We start from the raw sequence: 26,176 nt of genomic DNA, 5'->3' as shown, positions 1-26,176 counted from the left end.
ATCCCCATTTTACAGATGAGGAAACTGAGGCACAGATAAGTTAAATGACTTGTCCAACGTTACAAAGAGGGCAATCATCAGAGTTTGGAGTAGAACCCAGATCCTCTGATTCCCAGTCCCGTGCTCTTTCCACTAGGCCATGCTGCATCTGGGAAGAAAAAAAAGTATCTGGACCTGCTTTCCCATAGTTTTAACTTTGTCTTTAGAAACACCTGTTTATGATTTAAATATTGAGTACTTCTCTTCCTCTCTAATGCTACAAATTAAGGAAATGTTGAAAAGCCATTTTTGCCCACTTCAAAGTTCTAATTGGAATAATTACAATAGTTACAATAGCTACACAGTTTACCAGTGTAGAGTGTCAGCTAGGACAAAAAGTGCCATTCAAAGCACTGAATTTGAAACCCCACAAGAGAATGGATAGGTAGAGACTGTATTTATTCCAAGGAATCTCCAATTTAGACCTCTAAATTAACACCAGTTTACAGGAGTGCCATAACATCAGGATTGTCTTTAAAGCACTTAATTACCATGCCCCCTCCTACCTTACCTCGCTACTCTCCCACTACAACCCAGCCTGTACACTTCGTTCCTCTAATGCCAACCTTCTTACTGTACCTCAATCTCATCTACCTCGCCGCCAATCCCTCGCCTACGTCCTGCCTCTGGCCTAGAACACCCTCCCCTTTCATATCTGCTGGATGGGCAACCACTGGAGGTTCTTGAGGAGTGGGGAAATATGGACTGAACATTTTTGTAGGCAGCAGAATGAAGTATTGATTGGAGTCGGAGACCCAGGAGGCAGTGAGGTCAGCAAGGAGGCTGATACAGTAATCAATGTGTCTGTTACACTATTGTGTTGTACACTCCCAAGCGCTTAATACAGTGCTCTGCATACAGTAAGTGCTTAATAAATATGTTTGATTGATTAATTGAGCACTTAGTGTGTGCAGACCACTGTGCTAAGTGCTTGGAAAACTAATAATAATAATAATAATGTTGGTATTTGTTAAGCGCTTACTATGTGCAGAGCACTGTTCTAAGCGCTGGGGTAGACACAGGGGAATCAGGTTGTCCCACGTGGGGCTCACAGTCTTAATCCCCATTTTACAGATGAAGGAACTGAGGCACAGAGAAGTTAAGTGACTTGCCCACAGTCACACATCTGACAAGTGGCAGAGCTGGGATTCGAACTCATGAGCCCTGACTCCAAAGCCCGTGCTCTTTCCACTGTGCCACGCTGCTTGCAACAGAGTTGGTAGAAATGTTCCCTGCCCACAGGGAGCTTACAGACTAGAGTGGAAGATGGTCATTAAAGTAAAATTACAGATAAGGGAAGTTATTATTATTATAATAATATATTACAGAGGGGGGGAGAGGGGAAGTCCCGGAGCATGGCAGTGGGAGTATGGAGACCACCAAGTTAGTCAGCCCAGGGGGGTGGGGATTATACACACAAAGACACACAGACACACACACACACACACAGACTAATGGTGGCATATGCTATAGTGGATAGAGCACAGGCCTGGCAGTCATGTGGTCATGGGTTCTAATCCTGGCTCCACTCCCTGTCTGCTTTGTGATCTTGGTCAAGTCACTTCACTGGGCCTCAGTTCCCTCATCCATAAATTGGGGACTGAGACTGTGAGCCCCACGTGGGACAGGGACTGTGTCCAACCCAATTGGCTTGTAACCACCCCAGTGACTGGGACATAGTAAGCACTTAACAAATATCATCATTATTATACGCCAGGGTAGGAAGGTAGGATGACGACACCCAGGATACAGGCAAAGTTTTATTTTTTTGAAATGTGCACACAAGCTCTGGGGGTAGGAAGAGGAAAAAGGAGTGGGAGAGAGGGGTGCCATAATCCACTGTCTATTGTATTTAGCAGTTGGAAGAGTGCAACAGAAGTGCCCACTTACCTTTCTCTTCCTTCTCCCATTCTTCTCTTATTCCCCTTACTGCTAGATTTAATTCCCCATGTATTAGCCCTCCCCTGTTTCTGAGTTGCAGAAATTATGAGGAAAAAAAGCAAACAGTCAAGTAAATATGGCATCTGCAGGTCAGCATTTTGTAAGCTCCTTGAGGACAGGGATCATGTCTACCAACTCTACTGTACTGTACTCTTCTTAATGCAGTATTCTGCTCACGGTAGGCACTCGATTCATTCAATCCTATTTATTAAGTGCTTACTGTGTGCACAGCACTGTACTATGCGCTTGGGAAAGTACAATACAACAATGAAGAGTGACAATCCCTGCCCACAATAAGCTCACAGTACTTGATGAATCTAACTTCTATACTCCTACACCAGTGATTCTATGAAGTTGGCAATAATAATAATAATAACGATGGCTTTTGTTAAGCACTTACCAAGTGCCAAGCACTGTTCTAAGCGCTGGGGGGGGAACAAGGTAATCAGGTTGTCCCACGTGGGGCTCACAGTCTTAATCCCCATTTTACAGATGAGGTAACTGAGGCACAGAGAAGTTAAGTGACTTGTCCAAAGTCACAAGCTGACAAGTGGCGGAGCCGGGATTAGAACCCATAACATGTGACTCCCAAACCCGTGCTCTTTCCACTGAGCCAAGAGCTTCTGTATATTTGCCATACTTTACTAAATACCACTGATTATCTCATGAAACTGCATATAGAAGGAAACTGCTTAATTTTATGAAAATGAAAAATCATCAGCTATGACATGCATACTATTTAAAGCACTTGGATTATATTGGAAAAATAATGACAATGGGCCATGATTCTAGCTTTTCTTGATTAATAGAATAGTTGCCATTTTTGCAGTTATTTTCTTTCCTTTTTGATTTAAAAAATGAAAGAGAAATCTACTTTAATGTGTCTAAGTAATGTCAGTACAGCTAATTCCTTCTGCCAATTATTTTTATTGAGCACTTACTGTACTAAGCTCTTAGGAGAGTACAATATAAAATAAACAGATACATTCCCTGGCCACGAGGTTAAAGTCTAGAAGATGACACCAGCCTCATCATAGACATGGAGGGTTTCCTGAGGAGAGGGCAAAAACACTTCAATACTCTATTAAACATTATCAAAGATGAGGTCCTGCAAGGCAGATGAAACCTACCACCATTTGAAGTATCCATAAGCAAGCTTCACTGTTAGTGAGGTCATCTTTAATTAAGACATTATATACAGTTGTCCTACCTATTTTCAATCAGTAGTATTTAGTGAGCACTTATTGTGTTCTGAGAAACTGTACACTAAGTGCTTGGGAGAGTTCAAAACAAGAGAGTCAGTAGACATGATCTAAACCCTTCTCATGGCTCAGCCTCGGTTTTCTTTTCTTTCTTTGCTTCCTTACTATCTACTCAATTTTTTTTGACAGTGTTGCAAATATTTTTATGCTGGTCTCACCCATTAGAGTGTAAGCTCCTTCTGGGCAGGGAACATGTCACTTTGTTATTCTGTACTGCCCAAGTGTCTAGTACAGTGCACTGCACCAAATGGGTGCTCAATTCTACTTCCACTACCTCTCACTGACTTAGTCTTTGTAAACTTTGTAGACCTTTTAATTCCAAATGTTCCCTCTTCCTCCAATTTTTTTTTCAAAATGTAGGAGGTTAAAAACCTATGTTTACTACCTCAGGAAGTAGGGCTAAATCAATCGTATTTACTGAGTGCTTACTGTGGGCAGAGCACTGTACTAAGTGCTCAGGAAAGTACACTATAACAGAGTTGATAGACATGTTCCCTGCCCACAATAAGCTTACAGTCCAGCAGAGACAGGTTATTAATATAAATAAATTATGGATATAAATGGTATTTACTGAGTGCTTACTATTCATTCAATAGTATTTAAGTGCTTACTGTATGCAGAGCACTGTACTAAGCACCTGAGTACAACAGAATTAACAGACACGTTCCCTGCTCATAATGAGCTTACAGTCCAGACGGAGAGGCAGACATTAATATAATAATAATGTTGGTATTTCTTAAACGCTTACTATGTGCAGAGCACTGTTCTAAGCGCTGGGGTAGATACAGGGTAATCAGGTTCCACATGGGGCTCACAGTTAATCCCCATTTTACAGATGAGGTAACTGAGGCAGAGAGAAGTTAAGTGACTTGCCCACAGTCACACAGCTGACAAGTGGCAGAGCTGGAAGTCGAACTCATGACCTCTGACTCCGAAGCCCAGGCTCTTTCCACTGAGCTACGCTGTTTTATAACATATAATTTCATGATATGTACATAAGTGCTGTGGGGCTGAGAGTGGGGTGAATAAAAGGTACAAATCCAAGCGCAAGGGTGATTCACAAGGGAGTGGGAGAAGAGGAAATGAGGGTCTAGTCGGGGAAGGCCTCTTGGAGATGTGCCTTCAATATGGCTCTGAAGGTGGGAAGAGTTACTGTCTGTCAGATATGAAGAGGCAGAATGCTCCAGGCCAGAAGCAGGATGTGGGTGAGGTCGGCAGCGAGAGAGATGAGATCTCTAATGAAAGAGATTAATCATTTCTAGATGATTAAAGCAGTCATGAAAATGTATCACCACCCTGTAGGTTGCATAGAACTGGGTATAGATCTATGATTCGATTTATCTATTTTGATGGTATTGATGCCTGTCTACTTGTTTTGTTTTGTTTTCTGTCTCTCCCTTCTAGGCTGTGAGCCCGTCGTTGAGTAGGGATTGTCTCTATCTGTTGCCAAATTGTACTCTCCAAGAGCTCAGTACAGTGCTCTGCACACAGTAAGCGCTCAATAAATACAATTGAATGAATGAATGAATCAACAGGCTGAGTGGAAAGAAGTTCTTGGATTTCAAAAACATAGGGCCTCTGACAAGGAAGTAACACTGCCCACTATTTCCAACCTCACCCTGATCTTCACCGCTATCCAACTGCCTCTCCTCTGACACTGCTCTGGCTGACTGCTTCTGGCTTTAGAAGAATGCAGGGTGAAGATAGGATGTGCTCAAGCTGACTTGGTGACTTTCACTGCAGGAGGGGAGAGGAGGAGGGGAGCCAAGTGTTGGTTTCTTTTCACACAGTCAGGAAATATTTATTGAGTGCCCACAGGGTGCATGGCTACCACAAGAGATGTTTTACATATACGGTGCCTTCAACTCTGCTCTTTAAATCCCAACTCACTTCTGTTCCACAGAGATCTCTCTCAGAACGCTCCATTCATTCAATAGTATTTATTGAGCACTTACTATGTGCAGAGCACTGTACTAAGCGCTTGGAATGTACAATTTGGCAACAGTTGGAGACAATCCCTGCCCAACAACGGGCTCACAGTCTTAATGGAGGAGACAGACAGCAAAACAAAACAGAACAAAACAAAAACAAGACAACATCATCAAGATAAATAGAATCAAGGGGATGTATACTTCTTCAACAAAATAAAAAGGGTAATAAAAAATATATACAAATATATACAAATGAGCACAGTGCTGAGGAGAGGGGAAGGGGGAAGAACAGATGGTGAGGGCGAGAGGGGAAGGAGAGGGAAGGGGGGGTTCTGTCTAGGAAGGCATCTTGGACAAGGTGAGGTCTCAGTAGGGTTTTGAAGAGGGGAAGGGAGTTAGTTTGGTGGATGTGAGGAAGGAGGGCAATCCAGGACAGCGGTAAGACATGGGCCAGAGGTCGACGGCAGGATAGGCACGAACAGGGGACAGTAAGGAGGTGAGTGGCAGAGGAGTGGAGCGTGCGGGATGGGCAGTAGAAAGAGAGAAGGGAGGTGAGGTAGGAGGGGGCAAGGTGATGGAGAGCCTTGAAGCCAAGAGTGAGGAGGTTTTTTTTTGTGCACAGGTTGATAGGCAACCACTGGAGGTTTTTAAAGAGGGGAGTGACATGCCCAGAGCATTTCTGCAGGAAGATGATTCAGGCAGCGGAATGAAGAATAGACTGGAGTGGGGAGAGACAGGAGGAAGGGACATCAGAGAGGACGCTGACACAATAATCCAGCCGGGATATTATGAGAGCTTGTACCAGCACGATAGCAGTTTGGATGGAGAGGAAAGGGCGGATCTTGGCGATATTGTAAAGGTGAGACTGGCAGGCGTTGGTGACGGAATGGATGTGTGGGGTGAATGAGAGAGCCGAGTCAAGGATGACACTAAGGTTGCGGGCCTGTGAGACAGGAAGGATGGTCGTGCCATCCACAGTGACAGGGAAGTCAGGGAGAGGACAGGGTTTGGGAGGGAAGATAAGGAGCTCAGTTTTAGACGTTGAGTTTTAGGTGGCAGGCAGACATCCAGGTGGAGACGTCCTGGAGACAGGAGGAGATACGAGCCTGAAGGGAGGAGGAGAGAACAGGGGAGGAGATGTAGATTTGGGTGTCATCTATACAGAGATGAGAGTTGAAGCCGTGGGAGTGAATGAGTTCACCAAGGGAGTGAGTATAGATGAAGAAGAGAAGAGGGCCAAGAACTGACCCTTGAGGAACCCAAACAGTTAGTGGATGGGGTGGGGGGGGGGGGGGCGCTAAGGAGACCAAGAATGAACAGCCAGAAAGATAAGAGGAGAACCAGGAGAGGATAAGAGGAGAACCAGGAGAGGACAGAGCCCGTGAAGCCAAGGTGAGATAAAGTGTAGAGGAGAAGGGGATGGTTGACAGTGTCAAAGGCAGCTGAGAGGTCGAGGAGGATTAGGATAGAGTAGGAGCCACTTGATTTGGCAAGAAGGAGGTCATGGGAGACCTTTGAGAGAGCAGTCTCGGTGGAGTGGAGGGGACGGAAGCAGATTGGAGGGGGTCCAGGAGAGTTGGAGTTGAGGAATTCAAGGCAGCAAGTGTAGACGACTCGTTCTAGGAGTTTGGAAAGGAAGGGTAGGAGGGAGATAGGACAATAACTGGAAGATAACTGGAAGCATCTATTGAAAGGCTCAGGGTCGATTACTATCTATCATATTTACTGAGCGCTTACTGTGTGCAGAGCATTATACTAAGCACTTGGGAGGGTACAAGATAACAGAGTTGGTAGATACATTCCCTGCCCTCTAGACTGTAAGCTGGTTGTGGGCAGGGACTGTGTCTGTTATATTGCACTCTCCCAAGCGCTTAGTCCAGTGGTCTGCATGCAGTAAGCACTCAATAAATACAATGGACTGACTGACTGCCCACATTGGGTTTTCAGTCTACTCATCTCAAAGTGGGAATCACTAGGCTGAGAAAGGGAAAGGCATCTTGTGGTATTAGTCTGTGAGCCTAAGTGGCCACATATATACAGTTGTCACCTAAATCCATTCCATGTATAGTTTTCCAAAACTGTCTTGCAACAGAAGTCAACTGTCCTCTGGGACTAATTCGCTAACGTAGCCAGCCACCTCCTTCTCCCTTCCAGTTCAGCTACCAGACAAGTATTGCCATTGCTTCTGTCCTTTGTTTAAAAACAGAGGTCCATGTTTACTGAAAAGCATTCCAAAGCAAATGTCTTGTTTAGAAAATACTGTGATTTACCAGAATGTGGCTTCATCTGCAAGGCACCATTGATAAATGGACTAGGTTTAAAATAGGCTCTCTAAATGAAAACTCCTAGTTTGATGTTGTTTTATATCAACAGCAAAACTGTGGGATGTGACTGGGCAAAGCACCTTCAAAATCTATGAAGGGGCCTCACAGCACAGTAGAAACCCCAAGCAAATCTGATGATGGCTTGATTACTTAAAGCCTTAAATTACCACTGAATTAAGCAAAGACTGCCCATTAAGCAAAGACTGTCCACCCCACATCTCCACCCTCATCTTCTGTTTCCTCGACTCCAAGTGCAACAATAGCTGGAGTGGCATGGATGAGTTTGCTGGGAATCAAACAGTGTAGCCTAGTAGAGAGAGCATGGGCCTGGGAGTCAGAAGGACGTAGGTTCTAATTCTGCTCCGCCACTTGTCTGCTGTGACTTTGGGCAAGTCACTTCGTTTCTTTGTGCTCTGCACACAGTGAGCGCTCAATAAACACAGTTGACTGACTGGACTCAGTTCTCTCACCTGTAAAATGGGGATTAAGCCTATGAGTCCCATGTTGCGACAGGGACTGTGTCCAACTAATTAGCGCTATCTACCCCAGCACTTGGGACAGTGCCTGGTACATAGTAAGTGCTCAACAAATACCATAAATTTTTTTTAAATGCTATTATTTTTAAGCAGGTGCTATGGGTTTATTTTAGAGAATGCAGTCCCTATTCATTCATTCAATCGTATTTCTTGAGCCCTTACTGTGTGCAGAGCACTGTACTAAGCGCTTGGAATGTACAATTCGGCAACAGATAGAGACAATCCCTGCCCAACAACAGGCGCACAGTCTAAAAGGGGGAAACAGCAAAACAAAACAAATAGACAATCCCATTGATCCTGGCACGTCACTGTGAAATTTGTTTTAAAAGACTTAAAAAATAAAGACAAATCCCCCTGCAAATTAGTTCCTTCCTTTTGTTGCAAAGAGGTTTTACTTTGCAGAAGAATGATTTTATTATCGTCCTGCCGCCAGCCTACATAAAATATACACTATGGGCAAGCTTGAAGTGGTGCCTTCCCTGTCTAAGCTCCCCTTTCCTCTTCTCCCACTCCTTGCTGCATAGCCCTGACTTGTTCCCTTTATTTCTCCCCTCCAGCCCCACAGCACTCATGTATATATCTGTAATTTATTTATATTAGTGTCCGTCTCCTCTCTAGACTGTAAACTCATTGTGGGCAGGGAATGTGTCTGTTTACTGTTATATTGTACTTTCCCAAGCACCTAATACAATGCTCTGCACACACAGCACTCAATAAATACAACTGAATGAATGAATGGTGATCAGGTGAGTTGATGGTAAAAAAACAACAACACCCTTTTTCATTCCAATAAAGTGTCAGGTGGTCTTTATATTATTAAGAACATAAACATTGTACTGAATTGGGTCAATGAACCATTCAGACCCAAATTTTGTTTTGTCTTGTTTGTTTTGACTTTCCCCTCACTGTAGATGGCACCACCATTCTTCCTGTCTCACAAGCCTGCAACCTTGGTGTTATCCTTGAGTCCTCTAAATACCTGTAATTTATTTATTTGTATAGATGCCTGTCTCTCTTCCCCTCTCCCTCCCCCAGACTGTAAACTCATTGTGGGCAGGGTCTGTGTCTGTTTGTACTCCCCCAAATGCTTAGTACAGTGCTGGTAAGCACTCAGAAAATGCAATTGAATGAACGAATGACAGTGGCAGAGATGCTCCACATCCAGACTCAGGGCTAGAGATTTCCCTATTAACATCCCTAATAATCCTTCTCTTAACCATTATGGATCTCTCCTTCAATAATTATTTTTTATGGCTGTTGGGTCACTAAGACTCCAATTCCTTCATGACCCTATTGATATTTTGTCTCCAAAACTTCCTATGATAAAAAAATTCCCATATGCTTACTACTCATTGAAAGTGTTTCCTTTAATCTTGAACCTATCATCTGTAAATGTCAATGATTAAAATGTTGTGGAACTTGAGGAATAATCCCAAATTTTCCCTCTGTTTAACCTTCTTGAAAGTTTTTGTATAGTGAGGTTGCTAAACTGCATCTAGTTTTCCAAAACTCAACTTTCAGAGAATCCACACAGCCCAACTCTTTTCCTTTTCCTCTGAAGATATGCTATAGACTCCTGAATGTAGCCAGTCTTTATATTCACTCACGGCAGATAAGATGTCATAGTCTTTAAAGAGATTTGTTTTTTTGTTTTTTTAATGAATATACAAACCTACAGCTATAGCTCTTCAAAGTGACCAACATTCACAGAAATTTAGCATTTAATCATCTACAGCATCAAATGGTATTTATCAATACAGGATACCGGTGTTTAGGAAGGAGAGGAAATAATACTGGTTTGGATAAAAAGAAAGTAATTTCACATACAGTCAACAGGATTCAGATGTGTCTGAAAAAATGGGTATGGACTTGTCAAAGTTGATTCTGAATCTATAGAGTTGAAGTGGACTATTCATCAGCAGTGTGGCTCAATGGAAAGAGCCTGGGCTTGGGAGTCAGAGGTCATGGGTTCGAATCCCGGCTCTGCCACCTGTCAGCTGTGTGACTGTGGGCAAGTCACTTCACTTCTCTGTGCCTCATTGACCTCGTCTGTAAAATGGGGATGAAGACTGTGAGCCTCACATGGGACAACCTGATTACCCTGTATCTACCCCAGTGCTTAGAACAGTGCTGTGCACATAGTAAGCGCTTAACAAATCCCAACATTATTATTATTATTATTATCAGCACCTCAAGGCAATGGGAATAATTGAAAAAAGATATAAACAGCTAAAATGGAAGGGCAGAGATCATTAACCTGAGGATTCACCAGTGGTGTAATTTAAGGGTATATGAGAAACAGAAATACTTTTTCTGTTATTTTGCTCATCAATTTTATAAGATGTCTATGAGGTTAAATTTGTAAAGCACCTTGGATTCCTTGCTAAATAAAAAGTACTAATTAAAATGATGGAGAAAAATAACTCACACAGTTGAAGTTTAATAGTGATATTGTCAGAAAAAGCATTGGGATGGTGATTAATTTTGGTTTTCAGTGATTCCTGGGGATTTTTCTAAAAGTTCTTGACTTTAAATGTTATTTGCTGAGTAACATTAATCATTTTAATAGTTTACTATTCAAACACTCAAGAAAACAATTACTGTAAATTTCAAGAGATATTCATTCATTCATTCATTCAATAGTATTTATCCAGAAATGGAGTAGGATAATAACTATATTTGTTAAGCACTAAATGCCAGGCGCTGTACTAAGTGCTAGGTAGATACAAGATAATCAAGTCCCACATGGGGCTCACAGTTTAAGAGGGTGAACGTGTATTGAATCCCCAACTCCAGTCTATTCTTCATTCCGCTGCCCGGATCATCTTCCTGCAGAAATGCTCTGGGCATGTCACTCCCCTCCTTAAAATCCTCCAGTGGTTGCCTATTAACCTCTGCACGAAACAAATACTTCTCACTCTAGGCTTTGAGGCTCTCCATCACCTTGTCCCCTCCTACCTCTCCTCCCTTCTCTCTTTCTACTGCCCACCCCGCACGCTCCACTCCTCTGCCGCTCACCTCCTCACCGTACCCCGTTCATGCCTATTCCGCCATGGACCTCTGGCCCACATCCTACCGCTGTCTTGGAATGCCCTCCCTCCTCACCTCCGCCAAACTCTCTTCCCCTCTTCAAAGCCCTGAGAGCTCACCTCCTCCAAGAGGCCTTCCCAGACTGAGCTTCCTCTTTTCCCTCTGCTCTCTCTGCCCCCGCTTCACCTCCCCTCAGCTAAGCCCCTTTTCCCCCCCTTTCCCTCTGCTCCTCCCTCTCCCTTCCCCTCCCCTCAGCACTGTGTTCATTTGTATATATTTTTATTATCCTATTTATTTTGTTAATGAGGTGCACATCCTCTTGGTTCTATTTATTGCGATTAAATTGTCTTGTTTTTGTCCGTCTGTCTCCCTTGATTAGACTGTAAACCCATCAATGGGCAGGGACTGTCTGTTACCGAATTGTACATTCCAAGCGCTTAGTACAGTGCTCTGCACATAGTAAGTGCTCAATAAATACTATTGAATGAATCCCCATTTTGCATATGGGGAAACTGAGGCACAGAGAAGTTCATTCATTCATATTTATTGAGTGCTGTATGCAAAGTTGTGACTTGATCAAGATCACACAGCAGATACACGGCAGAGCCGAGATTAGAAGCCAGATTCTCTGACTCCCCGGCCCATGCTCTTTCCACTAGACCTAGCTGCTTCGATCTGTATACTTGGGTTATATTAATTAAATTATTGGTTCCATTATTGTACTTTTCTTTTTGCTAATGACTTCAGAGTTGGGATAAACCTATAGTACTGAAATGCTAATATGATACACTGCATTTACATCCTTTTTTTAAAAAAAAGTTATTTTCTGCATGGTATTTATTGTAGTTACAAATTCAGATTAGGTGAGGTAAATGTTAGTTCAACAAAATTTAAAATGCTAGAATCAGACAAGCTAGGTTTCAGGCTACATTTCTAGGGTTAGGCCTTTCAGTAGTTTTGAAGTCCATGGATATGGACATTTGAATGCTTAAGTATGTCTTCCTATCACTCTCAAAACCCCTGAATAGACAGACCCTATACCCACGAATATTTAAAGATGGTCTCTATAGATAGTTGTGCTTCACATTGAAAGATACCCCTACCACCAGTGAAATTCACCTAGGGTAGTGCATGTGGCTAAATGGGCACCAAGGTTTCCACCACACTGTGCACAAAGACTGCTCCCTTCTTGTTTGCGGAGCCTGGTTTTGTTTTCACTTTTGTCACTTGTCAAAAACAGCAGCTTCTTTCTTGACAGTAGGCAGTACTGGTCTGTCTGCAGCACTTGTCTTCTAGTTTTCTGCTGATAGTGCAGCGAATCAATTTCCTACTTCCTCATACGACCATCCTTCCCGTCTCTCAGGCCCGCAACCTCGATGTCATCTTTGACTCGGCTCTCTCGTTCACCCCACACATCCAATCCGTCACCAAAACCTGCCGGTCTCACCTTTATAATATCGCCAAGATCCGCCCTTTCCTCTCCACCCAAACGGCTATCTTACTATCACAGGCTCTCGTAATATCCCGGCTAGATTACTGTGTCAGCCTTCTCTCTGATCTCTCTTCCTCCTCTCTCTCCCCGCTCCAGTCTATTCTTCACTCCGCTGCCCGGCTCATCTTCCTGCAGAAATGCTGTGGGCATGTCACTCCCCTTCTTAAAAACCTCCAGTGGTTGCCTATCAACCTCCGCACAAAACAAAACTTCTCACTCTAGGCTTCAAGGCTCTCCATCACCTTGCCCCCTCCTACCTCTCCTCCCTTATCTCTTTCCACTGCCCACCTCCTCACTGTCGCCAGTTCTCGCCTAACCAGCCGTCGACCCCTGAGCCACAACCTCCCGCGGTCCTGGAACTCCCTCCCTCCTCACCTCCGCCAAACTAATTCTCTTCCCCTCTTCAAAACCCTACTTAAAGCTCACCTCTTCCAGGAGGCCTTCCCAGACTGAGCTCCCCTTTTCCCTCTGCTCCCTCTACCCCCCCCCACCCCTCCGCAGCTAAACCCTATTTTCCCCCCTTTCCCTCTGCTCCTCCCCCTCTCCCTTCCCCTCAGCACTGTGCTCGTCCACTCAACTGTATATATTTTCATTACCCTATTTATTTTGTTAATGAGATGTACATCACCTTGATTCTATTTATTTGCTATTGTTTTAATGAGATGTTCATCCCCTTGATCCTATTTATTGCTATTGTTCTTGTCTGTCAGTCTCCCCCGATTAGACTGTAAGCCCGTCAAAGGGCAGGGACTGTCTCTATCTGTTACCGACTTGTACATTCCAAGCACTTAGTACAGTGCTCTGCACATAGTAAGCGTTCAATAAATACTATTGAATGAATGACTCTATCATTGTGTTAGGGTTAGATAAGAGAATTCTCTAGCTAGTTTTAGCTCTCTCGCCAATGTATAATTTCGGGTTGCCCATAGCTCCCCTGGTGCAGGCTGGCACATGACTTTAATTTTCTTTGAAATGGTAAAGCAGCTTATTATAATAATATGAATGTCTTCTTTAATACCTACCCCAATATCACAGTACTTATGTACATATCCTTATCTTCTATTTCTCCTATCTGTAACTTACTTTAATGTCTGCCTCAATCAATCATTGGTATTTATTGAGCACTACTTCGTGAGAGTACAATACACCTGATTCAGCAGACACATTCCCTGCCCATAATGAGGTCTCTGTAGACTGTAAACTCCTTGTGGGGATGGATTGCATCTACCACTCTATTGAACTTTTCCAAGCGCTTATTTAGTACAGTGCTCTGCACAAGATAAGTGCTCAATAAAAACCATTGATTGTTCAGAATCTGCCTCTAGGGCACTGTCATTCACATACAGAAATTCCTGAATGATTGTCTCTGGATGATAATAATAATAATGATGGTATTTGTTAAGCACTTACTATGTACCAAGCACGTTTTTTAAGTTTTAAGTGCTGGGGTATTCATTAATTCATTCAATCTTATTTATTGAGTGCTTACTGTGTGCAGAGTACTGTACTAAGCACTTGGAAAGTACAACTCAGCAACAAATAGAGACAATCCCTACCCAACAATGGGCTCACAGACTAGATACAAGGTTATCAGGTTGTCCCAGCTGGGGCTCACAGTCTTAATTCCCATTTTACAGATGAGGTAACTGAGGCACAGAGAAATTAGGTGACTTGCCCAAAGTCACACAGCTGACAAGTGGTGGAGCTGGGATTAGAACCCATGACCTCTGACTCCCAAGCCCATGCTCTTTCCACTAAGCCATGCTGCTTCCCGTGATACATATAGCCAGTGAGTTGGAAGGGTTTCCCAGAAGAGCAGAAAAATATTCATATACCTGCATTCAAGTCAGGTGCTGAAGGAGGCAATTTACTTACATTGAGCCAGCTTTACCAAAAATAACAATGTTTTTCTCTCTATTAGTAGAGGTTACGTAGCCAAGGGGAAATGAGCACACTGGAAGAAAACGGTTTATCACATTTTTTGTAGAAATCAGAAATTTTAAACCATTTAACACTTTGTTTTAAAATATTAGTCTTTTTTGTTCAATCTGCAGAGAATACATTTAAGAATGCCTTCAGTGGAGCATACATAAAGTTTTAGCTTCTTTCCAAAGAGTAACAATTCCTAGTTGTTGTTTTTTTAACTTGAGAAGCAGCACAGCCTAGTGGAAAGGGTCTGGGAGTTAGAAGACCTAGGTTCTAATCCCGGTTCGGCCACTTGCTTGCTGTGTGACTTTGGGTGAGTCACTTAAATTCTCGGTGCCTCAGTTTCCTCATCTGTAAATACCTGGTTCTCCCTCCGACTTGAACTGTGAGCCTCATTGCCATTGTTCATGTCTGTCTGTCTCCCCCGATTAGACTGTAAGCCCGTCAAAGGGCAGAGACTGTCTCTATCTGTTGCCGACTTGTACATTCCAAGCGCTTAGTACAGTACTCTGCACATAGTAAGCGCTCAATAAATACTATTGAATGAATGAATGAATAAAGGCTGTGTCCAACCTGATTATCTTGCATCTACCTAGGTGCTTAACAAAAACAGGGCTTATGTGCTTAAACTCCGATATTACTATTATTAATGGTCTCAGACTTGGATGGTTAGGTGTGGATAGTGGAGGAGAGACAGTGGACAAGGTTAAGGTACTAAGTACCTCCAAATTCTACTCAGTTTGTGCTGTTCTCACCAGTTGACCCAAGGCCAGGCAAATGCATCTGTTGAGCACTTACTGCAGGCAGATCAGTATTAAGCGCTGGCGGAAACACCGAGTTGGTAAACACCACATTTCCTGACCACAAGCTCACACCGGAGAGCCTTGTTAGCCCACCAGTAACCTGCTCCATTGCTCTCCTCGCAACCTCCCACCCCCCCCACCCCCCACCCCCCGCACCCCCCCACCATCCTATGTCCTTGATCCCATCTTGCTGCACCACCACAGCACAGAAGACAGAAGCAGCTGCAACATGGGGCCTCAGCAAAGTGTGGAACACTGGGTAGCCTGAGTCAGTTGCTATAGCTGTTGTGGTCACTGCAGCTGGAATTGTGACTGTTGGACTCTAGGCTGTAAGCTTGTCATGGGCAGGGAATGTGTCTGTTTTATTGTTGTACTGTACTCTCCAAGCACTTAGTACAGTCCTTTAAACACAGTAAGCGCTCAATACATGATTGACACTGATTAGATTCTGAGCTGTAATAAACCCAAACCTTCACTCCCCTAGCCCCAGGATCCATCTTATTGCTTTTGGAAGTGTTTTTATGGTATTTGTTAAGCACTTACTATGTTCCAGGCACTGTACTAAACATCGGGGTAGATACAAGCTAATCAGGTTGGACACAGTCCATGTCCCACATTGGGCTTGCAGTCTTAACCCCCATTTTTACAGATGAGGTAGCTGAGGCACAGAGAAGTTAAGTGACTTGCTCAAGGTCATACAGCAGACAAGTGGTGGAGTCATACAGCAGACAAGTGGTGGAGTCAGCATTAGAACCCAGGTCCTAAGTTGCATATTTGTCCTTTATGTTACCTTAGTGTTTTTACTATTTCATCCCTTGATTCTATTTATCGTGATAATGTTGTCTTGTTTTTGTTTCGTTCTGGTTTGCTCTGCCATCTGTCTCCCTCAATTAGACTGTGAGCCCGTCATTGGGCAGGGATTGTCTCTGTTGCCGAATTGTACATTCCAAGCGCTTAGTACAGTGCTCTGCACATAGTAAGCACTCAATAAATACTATTGAATGAATGAATCAATGAATCTCTCCTTATGTTTCTGTCACCAGTCCCCCTTATTTCTACTTACATTGGGATCCACTTGAGGGCCAAGGACTGAGCCTACTCACCACTCACATATTCTTTCCCAGCACTTGGCACAGTGCTTTGCACATACTAAGAGCTTAATATCATCGCTACTAGTACCAGAGCAGCAAGCAAGGTAAGCCACCTTGCTCTTTATGTTTGCCCTTTTTCAACCTCCATGCCCTCCACTGGATTAGTCCAAGAAATGGGGGCTTCTGGGATAGCTTAGAGCATCTCAATTACTGAGTCCTTTCTAATTACCAAAACCCTGAAAATAAGGTTCTCACTCAGTAATTCTACACAAACCAGATTCAAAGCACCAGAAAATAGGGTCAACCACTTCTCCATTCATATGTCTCTCCGCTGGCAAGATCCAGAAAGGTCTTCTAAAGAAAGGTCTTCCCCCGCTCTAGGCTGGCTTGATAACCAAACATAGGTTCTTAACTTTTCAGGCTTTTCTATCCTACGCCCTCCATATATATCCTTAGTAGCATGGTATCAGCAGTTATCAACAGTTACCACCTAGAAAGATACATTAAGGCCTTTGGGCTAGCCTGATGTGAAGTCGATACCACAGCACTGAGCCTGGATACACTGCTGGATACAACCTGTTTTCAGAGAGGTCTTTCCCTTTTGAGCAGCGACTGTTGGGGTCTGGTTTCCCATCAGGCAATTACTGGGATTGGGCCTTCTAAATCTGCCCAATCAATGGTATTTATTGAGCGATTACTGTGTATGGAGCCCTGTACTAAAGGTTTGGGAGAGTATAATATTAACAGTCTTGGTTCACGAGCATGGAACGGGTCTAATTCTGTTGTAATGTATTCTCCCAAGTACAGTGCTCTGCATATAGTAAGCACTTAATGAATACCATTGATTGATTGGACATGTCCCCTTCCCACAAGGAGCTTACGATCTAGAAGAGATAGAAGTCACTATCTCTGATGCTACACTATCCCCAGGAACAGCTTTCCTTGTTCATTTGCCTGAGATCTAATCCTGGCTCCACCATGTGTCTGCTGTGTGACCTTGGTCAAGTCATTTACTTTCTCTGGGACTCGGTTCCTTCATCTGAAAATGGGGATTAAGAGTGTGAACCCCATATGAACTGGGACTTTGTCCAACCTGATTAACTTGTATCTAGCCCAGTGCTTAGAACAGTGCTTGGCACATAATAAGCACTTAATAAGTTACCATTATTATTATTACATTTGCCTCTGCCTTCATGTTCCAACCATTTTCCAACTTCAGTTTGTCTAGTTGGGCAAAGGGGCAAGTGTATTTATTTCATTGTTGTTCTTTGCTTTTCCCCTGGCGGTCACAAAATACACCTCTCTCTCCAGCCCTGATATTTCTCCTTCTCTGAAGTCTCAAGTTTCCTCCTGCCTTCAGGATATCTCTACTTGGATGTCCTGCAAACCCTTCAAACTTAACATATGCAAAACAGAACACTCCTTATCCTCCCATCCAAATCCTGTTCTTCCCCTGACTTTTCCATCACCAAACAGCACCACCATCCTCCTTGTCTCACAAGACCATAACCTTGGCCTTATCCTCAACTCATCTCTTTCATTCAACCCATTCAATCAATTCATTCAATCATATTTGAGTGCTTACTGTGTGCCGAGCACTGTACTAAGCACTTATTCGTATTCATATTCAACCCACATATTCAACCTGTCATCAGATCTTGTCAGTTCTACCTTCACAAAATTGCTAAAACCACTCTTTCCATCTGAACTGTTACTACTCCGATCCAAGCATTTATCCTATCTTGACTACTACATCAGCCTCCCTACTGACCTCCCTGCCTCTCCTCACTCTAGTCCATACTTCACTCTGCTGCCCAGATAATTTTTCTAAAAGCTCAGTCCGTATTTCTCCACTTAAGACCCTCCAGTGGTTGTCTATCCACCTCCACATCTAACAGAAACCCCTTACCATTGGCTTTAAAAGTATTCAACAACTTGCCCATGTCTATCTTATCTGATTTACTACAACAACCCAGCATGTTCACATCATTCCTTTAATGCCAACTTACTCACTGTACCAATCCCTCCTGGCCTGGAACTCTCTCACCCTCAGTTTCAACAGACTATCACTCTCCCCACCTTCAAAGTCTTATTAAAATCACATCTCCTCCAAACGACGTTCCCCAACTAATCCTTCATTTTCCCTACTCCATACCCTTGTACTTGGATTTGTACCCTTTATTCACCCCATCCTCAGCCCTACAGCACTTATGTACATATCCATAAATTATTTAAATATCTGTCTCCCCCTCTATACTCCTTGTGGCCAGGAAACGGTGTCTACCAACTCAGACTGTACTCTCCCAAGTACTTAGTACAGTGCTCTGCACACACTACGTGCTCAATAAATATGATTGATGTTCTTACTAAGAACTCTTAATATCAAACTCAGCAATGGTGTATGGAATGGGTGAAGGCACAGTGGCGTCTACTGCTCATGCAATCTCAGAAATATACTTTCCTGTGACCACAGACTCCAACTCTCCCCCCTTATGGGAAGCAGCATGGCCTAATGGAAAGAGCACTGGCCAGGGAGTCAGAGGAACCGGGTTCTAATTCCGACTCTACCACTGGCCTGTTGTGTGACTTCTCCGTGCTAAAATTTCATCATCTGAAATAGGAGATTCAATACCTGTTCTTTCTCCTACCGAGGGAGCCCATGTGGGACGGGACTGTGTCCAACCTGATTATCTTTTATAATAATAATAATAATAATAATAATAATGGTATTTGTTAAGCGCTTACTATGTGCAATGCACCGTTCTAAGCTCTGGCTGGGGGGGCGGAGAATACAAGGTGATCGGGTTGTCCCACGTGGGGCTCACAATCTTAATCCCCATTTTACAGATGGGGTAACTGAGGCCCAGAGAAGTTAAGTGACTTGCCCACAGTCACACAGCTGACAAGTGGAGGAACCAGGATTAGAACCCATGACCTCTGACTCCCAAGCCCATGCTCTTTCCACTGAGCCATGCTGCTTTTATCTATCCCAAAGCTTAATACAATGTATTTATTTATTTATTTTCATGTCCATCTCCCCCTCTAGACTGTAAGCTCCTTGTGGGCAGGGAATGTGTCTATTGTTATATTGGACACTCCCAAGCACTTAGTACAGTGTTCTGTACACAGTAAACTCTCAATAAATAGGATTAACTGACAGTGCTTGACACACAGTAAGTGCTTAACATAAACCACAATCACCTACCAGCCATCTCACAATGCATGCCCCTGGGCCCAAGGGGACCTGGTGAGAGACTGTGGATAACTCAGATTTTGCTTTTGTGTGAGGTCCTGCAAGGTATTATTGTTATACCTCATCGGCTTAGTCTTTATGTGAAGGTGGAGCCTTCTGTCCTAAATGTGTCTTTAAGTACCTTTTATTTCCAGAAGTTTGAGTTCAATTGGCCTCGATACCATCTTGCAATGCACTGGTTGAGTTACTATTGAGAATTTGGAACCTAACATCAGGAAATGGTTTGGTTAACATCCAGCACTACGCATGTAACTGAAAAAGGGATGAAGTTGATGAGATTCTACTATTTAGATCTTTGGTGCATCCAAGACATTCCCCAACTGTTCAACAGGAGGAAAATGGTGTTTTTGATTAAAAGCTCCACTTGGCACTCTGCTATTCAGTTTCATTTGTTTAATGACCCACTTTTCAAACGGTTGAGCTTCTGTGATTAGTTTATCCAGATGTCTAATCTCATTTTCTCCATCATTATTCAAAAGGACCTAAGATAAAATGGTGCCAGAATATCTTATCTAACATTTACTCCATCTCATGTACCAGCTCTCTTCACCCACTCAATAGTATTTGAGTGCTATGTGCAGAGTTCGGAACTAAGTACTTGTACCACTACAATTAATAGATATGATCCCTGCCCTCAAAGATCTTACAATCTGGTTGGGGAGACAAACACTAAAATAAATTACAGGATGGGGAACAGTGTTTGAGAGTATGTACGGAAATGCTGGGGGTGGGAGGCACTCTGTAAGTGCTGAAGTGACATTGGGGGGCAAAATAGGGTGGGGAGATGAGTGATTAATCAATCTTTGCCCTAATATTTTCACCTTCTCTCTTCCTCACTCCCCTTCCCCTTCCTTTCCTTCTTTTCTCCCCACAATTCTTTTAGCGGCACTTGGCATTAACCTGAGCTGAGTGACCCAATTGGGTGGGTCTAAAAATCATTATGATTCCTGTTGTGGGCTTGGGTAGGGAGTGGGGCTATGAGTGGTGGCAATAGGATGAGGAGGAAGGGAAACATGACATAATAATAATAATAATGTTGGTATTTGTTAAGCGCTTACTATGTGCAGAGCACTGTTCTAAGCGCTGGGGTAGACACAGGGGAATCAGGTTGTCCCACGTGGGGCTCACAGTCTTAATCCCCATTTTACAGATGAGGGAACTGAGGCACAGAGAAGTTAAGTGACTTGCCCACAGTCACACAGCTGACAAGTGGCAGAGCTGGGATTCGAACTCATGAGCCCTGACTCCAAAGCCCATGCTCTTTCCACTGCGCCACGCTGCTTCTCTATGCATGCGTCTCACCATGCTTGACATGGTGGGGGTGGGGGGGAAGAGAGAATAATTAAGTGCTTACTACATGCTAGGCAATGCATGCAGCATTGGAGTAGATACGGTATAATCAGAACAATGAAACAATCAGCGGGAGAAGTCGGTTTTGATGCTAAAAGTGTAGTTTTTCATTGCTGGTTTGAAGGAAAAAAAACCCACTATATTACAATCCCCTATAAGAACAGAACAATTTGCTGCCATTCAGAACTCAACTTGATACACAAGTTGTCACAACGAACTTTGCAGAGAAGTTTCAAAATTTAAAGAGTTTCATTCATTCAATCGTATGTGATGAAGGTATTTAAGCACTTACTTTGTGCCAAACACTGTTCTAAGCACATTTGAGTGCTTACTGTGTGCAGAGCACTGTACTAAGTGCTTGGAAAGTACAAATACAGCAATAGAGACAATCCCTGCCCACAACGGGTTCACAGTCTGGGTGCGGGGGGGGGGGGGGAGACAGACATCAATACAAGTAAACAGACATCAATACAAAATTATAGATATATAAGTGCTGTGGGGCAGGGAGGGGGGAAGAGCAAAGGGTGGAAGACACGGAAGGGGGGGAGCTGACCGAAAGGGGGGCTTAGTCTGGGAAGGCCTCTTGGAGGAGGTGCGCCTTCAGTTGGGCTTTGAAGAGTAGGGGGAGAGTGATTGTCTGGTGGATGTGAGGAGGGAGGGCATTCCAGGCCAGAAGTAGGACATGGGCCAGGAGTCGACGGCGGGACAGGTGAGATGGAGGCACAGTGAGAAGGTTAGCACCAGGGTAGTAGAGGGTGCGGGCTGGGATGTAGAAGGAGAGAAGTGAGGTAGAAGGGGGCACGGTGATGGAGAGCTTTAAAGCCAATAGTGATCAGTTTTTCTTTGATAAGAAGGTGGATAGGCAACCATGGAGATTTTTGAGAAGGGGGGGTGACATGCCCAGAACATTTCTTTAGAAAGATAATCTGGGCAGTGGAGTGATGTATGGAGTTTGTTTTATAAGTCTTAGCTTTTGGAAAAATTCTCCATTTAAGTCCACCACATGCCCTTCTATCAATTAAACAATATGCTTAGGGTTTCATGAAACAAAACGTACTCACAAAAAAAGTATGCTCCAATCAATCCCCAGTTACTGATGAGTTCTTGTCAGATTCAGACCAGAGACAGAGGAAAATCTTCACCATGGAAAGATTAAAGGGAATGGGGTGAGGAAAAAGGAGGGACAGAGGAAAATCCTTAGCTCCTGAGGTATGGATAACTAAAGTCACCAGAATTTTTAGATTTAAACAAAGGTCCCATAAAATCTACAATGACCTCCATTACTCCAGTTACATTTGTAAAGTCCCAATAGCTAACCAACTTAAAAAAAAACACAAAAAACTTTCTTCCCTTGAAAGAACTTCCATTCAGAATGCCTTTTTTAAAAAAAATGAAATTTTCAAGAAGAAAATATCTAACAGTAACCAAATATTAGAAAACCTTACTGGCTCACATGGTCCAAATGTCACCTTGCCAGAATTGAAATCTGGTACCTAAACCACTATTCAAGAGACCTGTCTGGAGGTGCCTAGGCTCCAAACAGGTAACTTACATTGGTCTCATCCTCTCCTCCTTCCTCTCCTCTCTCCTCTCCCCCTTCCTTACAAAAAAAAAACCCCAAATCCCAAAAAACTTGCTTTTCAGAACAACTCTGAAATAGGGGCGATATGCCGGGGGAGATGGAGATGGAGATACGAAAGATGCTTGTTTAGGTGCGTGAAGCAAATTTCGTGAGTGGTTGCAAATAGCCTCTCGTTGCCTTTTAATTTATGACTTTTTCTAAAATTCCTAGCTTGGCTGGGTTCCCTATCTAGTATGTAATAAAGACCGCCTTTTAATTTGTTGTTTTTTTTAAGAAAGGAATAGTGTGTACAACCTTTATTTTCATCTACAGGGTGTATGCATATCAATATCCTCTCATCTCTCTGGCCATTCATTCTCAGTCTCCTTCGTGGGCTCCTCCTCCCCCTCCCACTCCCTAACTGTAGGGGTTCCTCAAGGGTCAGTTCTTGGTCCCCTTCTGTTCTCCATCTATGCTCACTCTCTTGGTGAACTCATTCGCTCCCACGGCTTCAACTATCATCTCTATGCAGATGACACCCAAATCTCCAACTCCTCCCCTGTTCTCTCTCCCTCCCTCCAGGCTTGCATCTCCTCCTGCTTTCAGGGCACCTCTCCCTGGATGTCCGCCCGCCACCTAAGACAACGTGTCCATGATTGAGCCCCTCATCTTCCCTCCCAAACCCTGTCCTCTCCCTGTGTTTCCCGTCACTGTGGACGGCACTACCATCCTTCCCGCCTCACGAGCCCGCAATCTTGGTGTCATCTTTGACTCGGCTCTCTCATTCACCCCACACATCCAATCTGTCACCAAAACCTGCCGGTCTCACCTTCACATCACCACCAAGATCCGCCCTTTCCTCTCCATCCAAACCGCTACCACGTTAGTATCATCACTCATCCTATCCGGACTGGATTACTGCATCAGCCTCCTTTCTGATCTCCCAACCTCCTCCCTCCCCCCTCCCGCTTCAGTCCATATTTCACTCTGCTGCCGGATTATCTTTCTAAAGAAACGCTTTGGGCATGTCACCCCCCTTCTCAAAAATCTCCAGTAGCTGCCTATCAACCTCCGTATCAAGCAAAAACTTCTCACTATTGGCTTCAAAGCTCTCCACCACCTTGCCCCTTTTTATCTCACATCCCTTCTCTCCTTCAACAGCCCAGCCTGTACACTGCGCTCCTCTGGTGCTAACCTTCTCACCGGGCCTCGTTCTTGCCTGTCCCGCCGTTGACCCTTGGCCCACGTCCCACCTCTGGCCTGGAAATCCCTCTTCAAATCCGCCAATCACTCTTCCCTCCTTCAAACGCTTAGTACAGTGTTCTGCACACAGTAAGCGCTCAATAAATACGATTGAATTCGAAGCCCTACTGAAGGCTCGCCTCCTCCAGGAGGCCTTCCCAGATTAAGCCCTTTTCCTCCGCTCCCCCTCCCCTCCCCATCGCCCCGACCCGCTCCCTTTGCTCTACCCCTCCTCCCCGCCCACAGCATTTGTGTATATATGTACGTATTTATATTTTTTATGGTGTATATATCTAGTTCTATTTATATTGATGCTACCGATCTCTGTTTACTTATTTTGATGTCTGTTTCCCCCCTTCTAGATTGTGAGCCCTTTGTGGGCAGGGATTGTCTCTGTCGCTGAATTGTACTTTACAAGCGCTTAGTACAGTGCTCCGCACACAGTAAGGACTCAAATACGATTGAATGAAAGCACTTGTCATTTCTTTTGCAAGATACGATGCCCAAACGCCTAGCCATTTTCCACGTTCATGCTAAACCTGCTACTTACTATCAGCAATGAGAGAAGTAAAACGGAAATAGAAGAAATCCTGCTTAAGTCGGTGTCCAAACACGGCGAGTCTTAACTTCAGAATTGGAAGTGAAGACGGTTTAGCCTGGCCCTAGATTATCTTACCCAAAGGTCTAACTGGGTGGGATATATATATATATATGTATCGATTATAGGGGATCTAAAGACTTTCTGGTCATCTTCAGATGGAAAGTAAGTCGCCAAAAAAAAAAAGTTCATAACACCAGATGATGCTAGAACAGAAAAGAGTGCAAGGCTACTTTCGATAGCCCACTCCAAACAACCGGCCAACGGGGGCTTCCTTGCTCAGTCCCGGCCTTCGGTTCTGCAATCACCGAGGGAGATCGGTAGCCAACTGTTTCCAGCCGCAGAGTATTCAAAGCGCGGTACCATGAGCAAAAGGGAAAAGCTGAGCTAGGGGCAGGAGCGCTGCCTGATGAACTGAGCGGCAGAAGCTTTTGGAGGAAAAAAGTTGTTGCAAAGCCAGGAGGGGGGCGTTTCCCCTGTCCAGCCACGGGAGGAGGGAGGGAGAGGGGAGGAGGGAGGGAGAGGGGAAGAGGGAGAAAAGCGGGGACGGGAGGGGGCTTTGGGGCCAAAGGCGCAGGTCCAACCAGCCAACCCCTCGCTTCCAAACGGTATACTTTAGGGGCTTTAAGGCGAGCCGGTGATCGCCACCCCCTTCGCGTCGCTGTCCGGGCACTGAGATGCGTGCCGGGTTACCCCCCCCCCGCATCACCCGGAAAGGTCGAAGGGGTCAGAGCCCGACCCGTGCCCGAAATGAGTTCCCCCACTCCCCCCGAAACCGGGAGAGGAAAGAGCCCCCCGCGGAACTCGAGGGACCTCACCCACCCAACCCCGCCGGCAAGCAGCCTGCTTTACCTGCAGTGAGCTGGGTGTGGGCAGGGCCATGGGCCGGGCCCAAGATGCCGTCGATTCCCGCGACCTGGGGCCAAGCAGCACCGCTGCTCCCCAACCGGCCGGAACCGGGCGCGGAGGCTTCAGCTCCTCCCGGGGCTGAGGCGCCGGCTTGCTCCCGGACTTTCTGCCCCGGCGGCCCGAACGGTGGTAGCCCCTCCTCCTTAGGGACGACATGCTGAGCCGCTCCATCGGCCGGCCGCAGCACCGCCTCCCCTCCTCCTCGCCTGCCCGCCCACCTCGCTTGCTACAACGCTCAGCCGCGGGGCTGCGCCGGGGGCCCCGTTTGCGCTTCGAGTCGAGGGCGCCCCCTGGCGTCACGAACGCGCCCCATCGCCACCCCACCCACCCCCAGCCCGCGGCCTTTCATTCATTCATTCATTCAATCGTCTTTATTGAGCGCTTGTTGTGTGCAGAGCACTGTAATAATAATAATAATAATAATAATACTAATGTTGGTATTTGTTAAGCGCTTACTATATGCCGAGCACTGTTCTAAGCGCTGGGGTAGATACAAGGTAAGCAGGTCGTCTCACTTGGGGCTCACAGTCTTAACCCCCTTTTTACATATGAGGGAACTGAGGCACAGAGAAGTGAAGTGACCGGCCCAAAGTTACACAGCTGACAAGCGGCAGAGTCGGGATTAGAACCCACGACCTCTGGCTCCCAAGCCCATGTTTTGCCATTAAGCCATACTGCTTACTAAGCGCTTGGAATGGACGATTCCGGACGCCTGCTTCCCGGCCCCTTCCTCCCCACCCCCCGAGTCCTGACCACTCACCACCAAAGCCACAGCTATAAAGGCAAGGGGGAATTGAGCCCCGCTTCTGCTTTTTCTTCCCCCTAGGGCTTTCCTGCTCCAGCCCCGCAAAGGCGACCTTTACAATCCCCAAAAAGACCAGAGCTAAA

At 44.8% G+C, this 26,176-nt stretch overlaps 1 protein-coding gene across 6 annotated transcripts in view; it reads right to left on the bottom strand.

Annotated features, from left to right (window-relative positions):
- GCNT1 (glucosaminyl (N-acetyl) transferase 1) overlaps window positions 1-26,176 on the bottom strand; it is a 53,672-nt gene that overhangs the window by 27,188 nt on the left and 308 nt on the right. For 2 of the 6 annotated variants that reach the window (XM_029054569.2, XM_029054571.2), the window contains exon 1: window positions 25,232-25,407. The exons of 3 other annotated variants lie outside the window; for them this stretch is intronic. The gene's annotated coding sequence lies outside the window, so the exon portion shown is untranslated. Of the gene's footprint in view, window positions 1-22,038; window positions 22,115-25,231; window positions 25,420-26,176 lie in introns of those variants that run through there. One more of the 6 variants, XR_005659648.1, reaches the window with a different exon arrangement.

This window comes from Ornithorhynchus anatinus, chromosome X5, assembly GCF_004115215.2.
Source record: "Ornithorhynchus anatinus isolate Pmale09 chromosome X5, mOrnAna1.pri.v4, whole genome shotgun sequence".
Classification (NCBI taxonomy): Eukaryota; Metazoa; Chordata; class Mammalia; order Monotremata; family Ornithorhynchidae; genus Ornithorhynchus; species Ornithorhynchus anatinus.
Note: the sequence above shows the minus strand (reverse complement) of the source record. Positions and strands in the feature narration are given on the sequence as shown.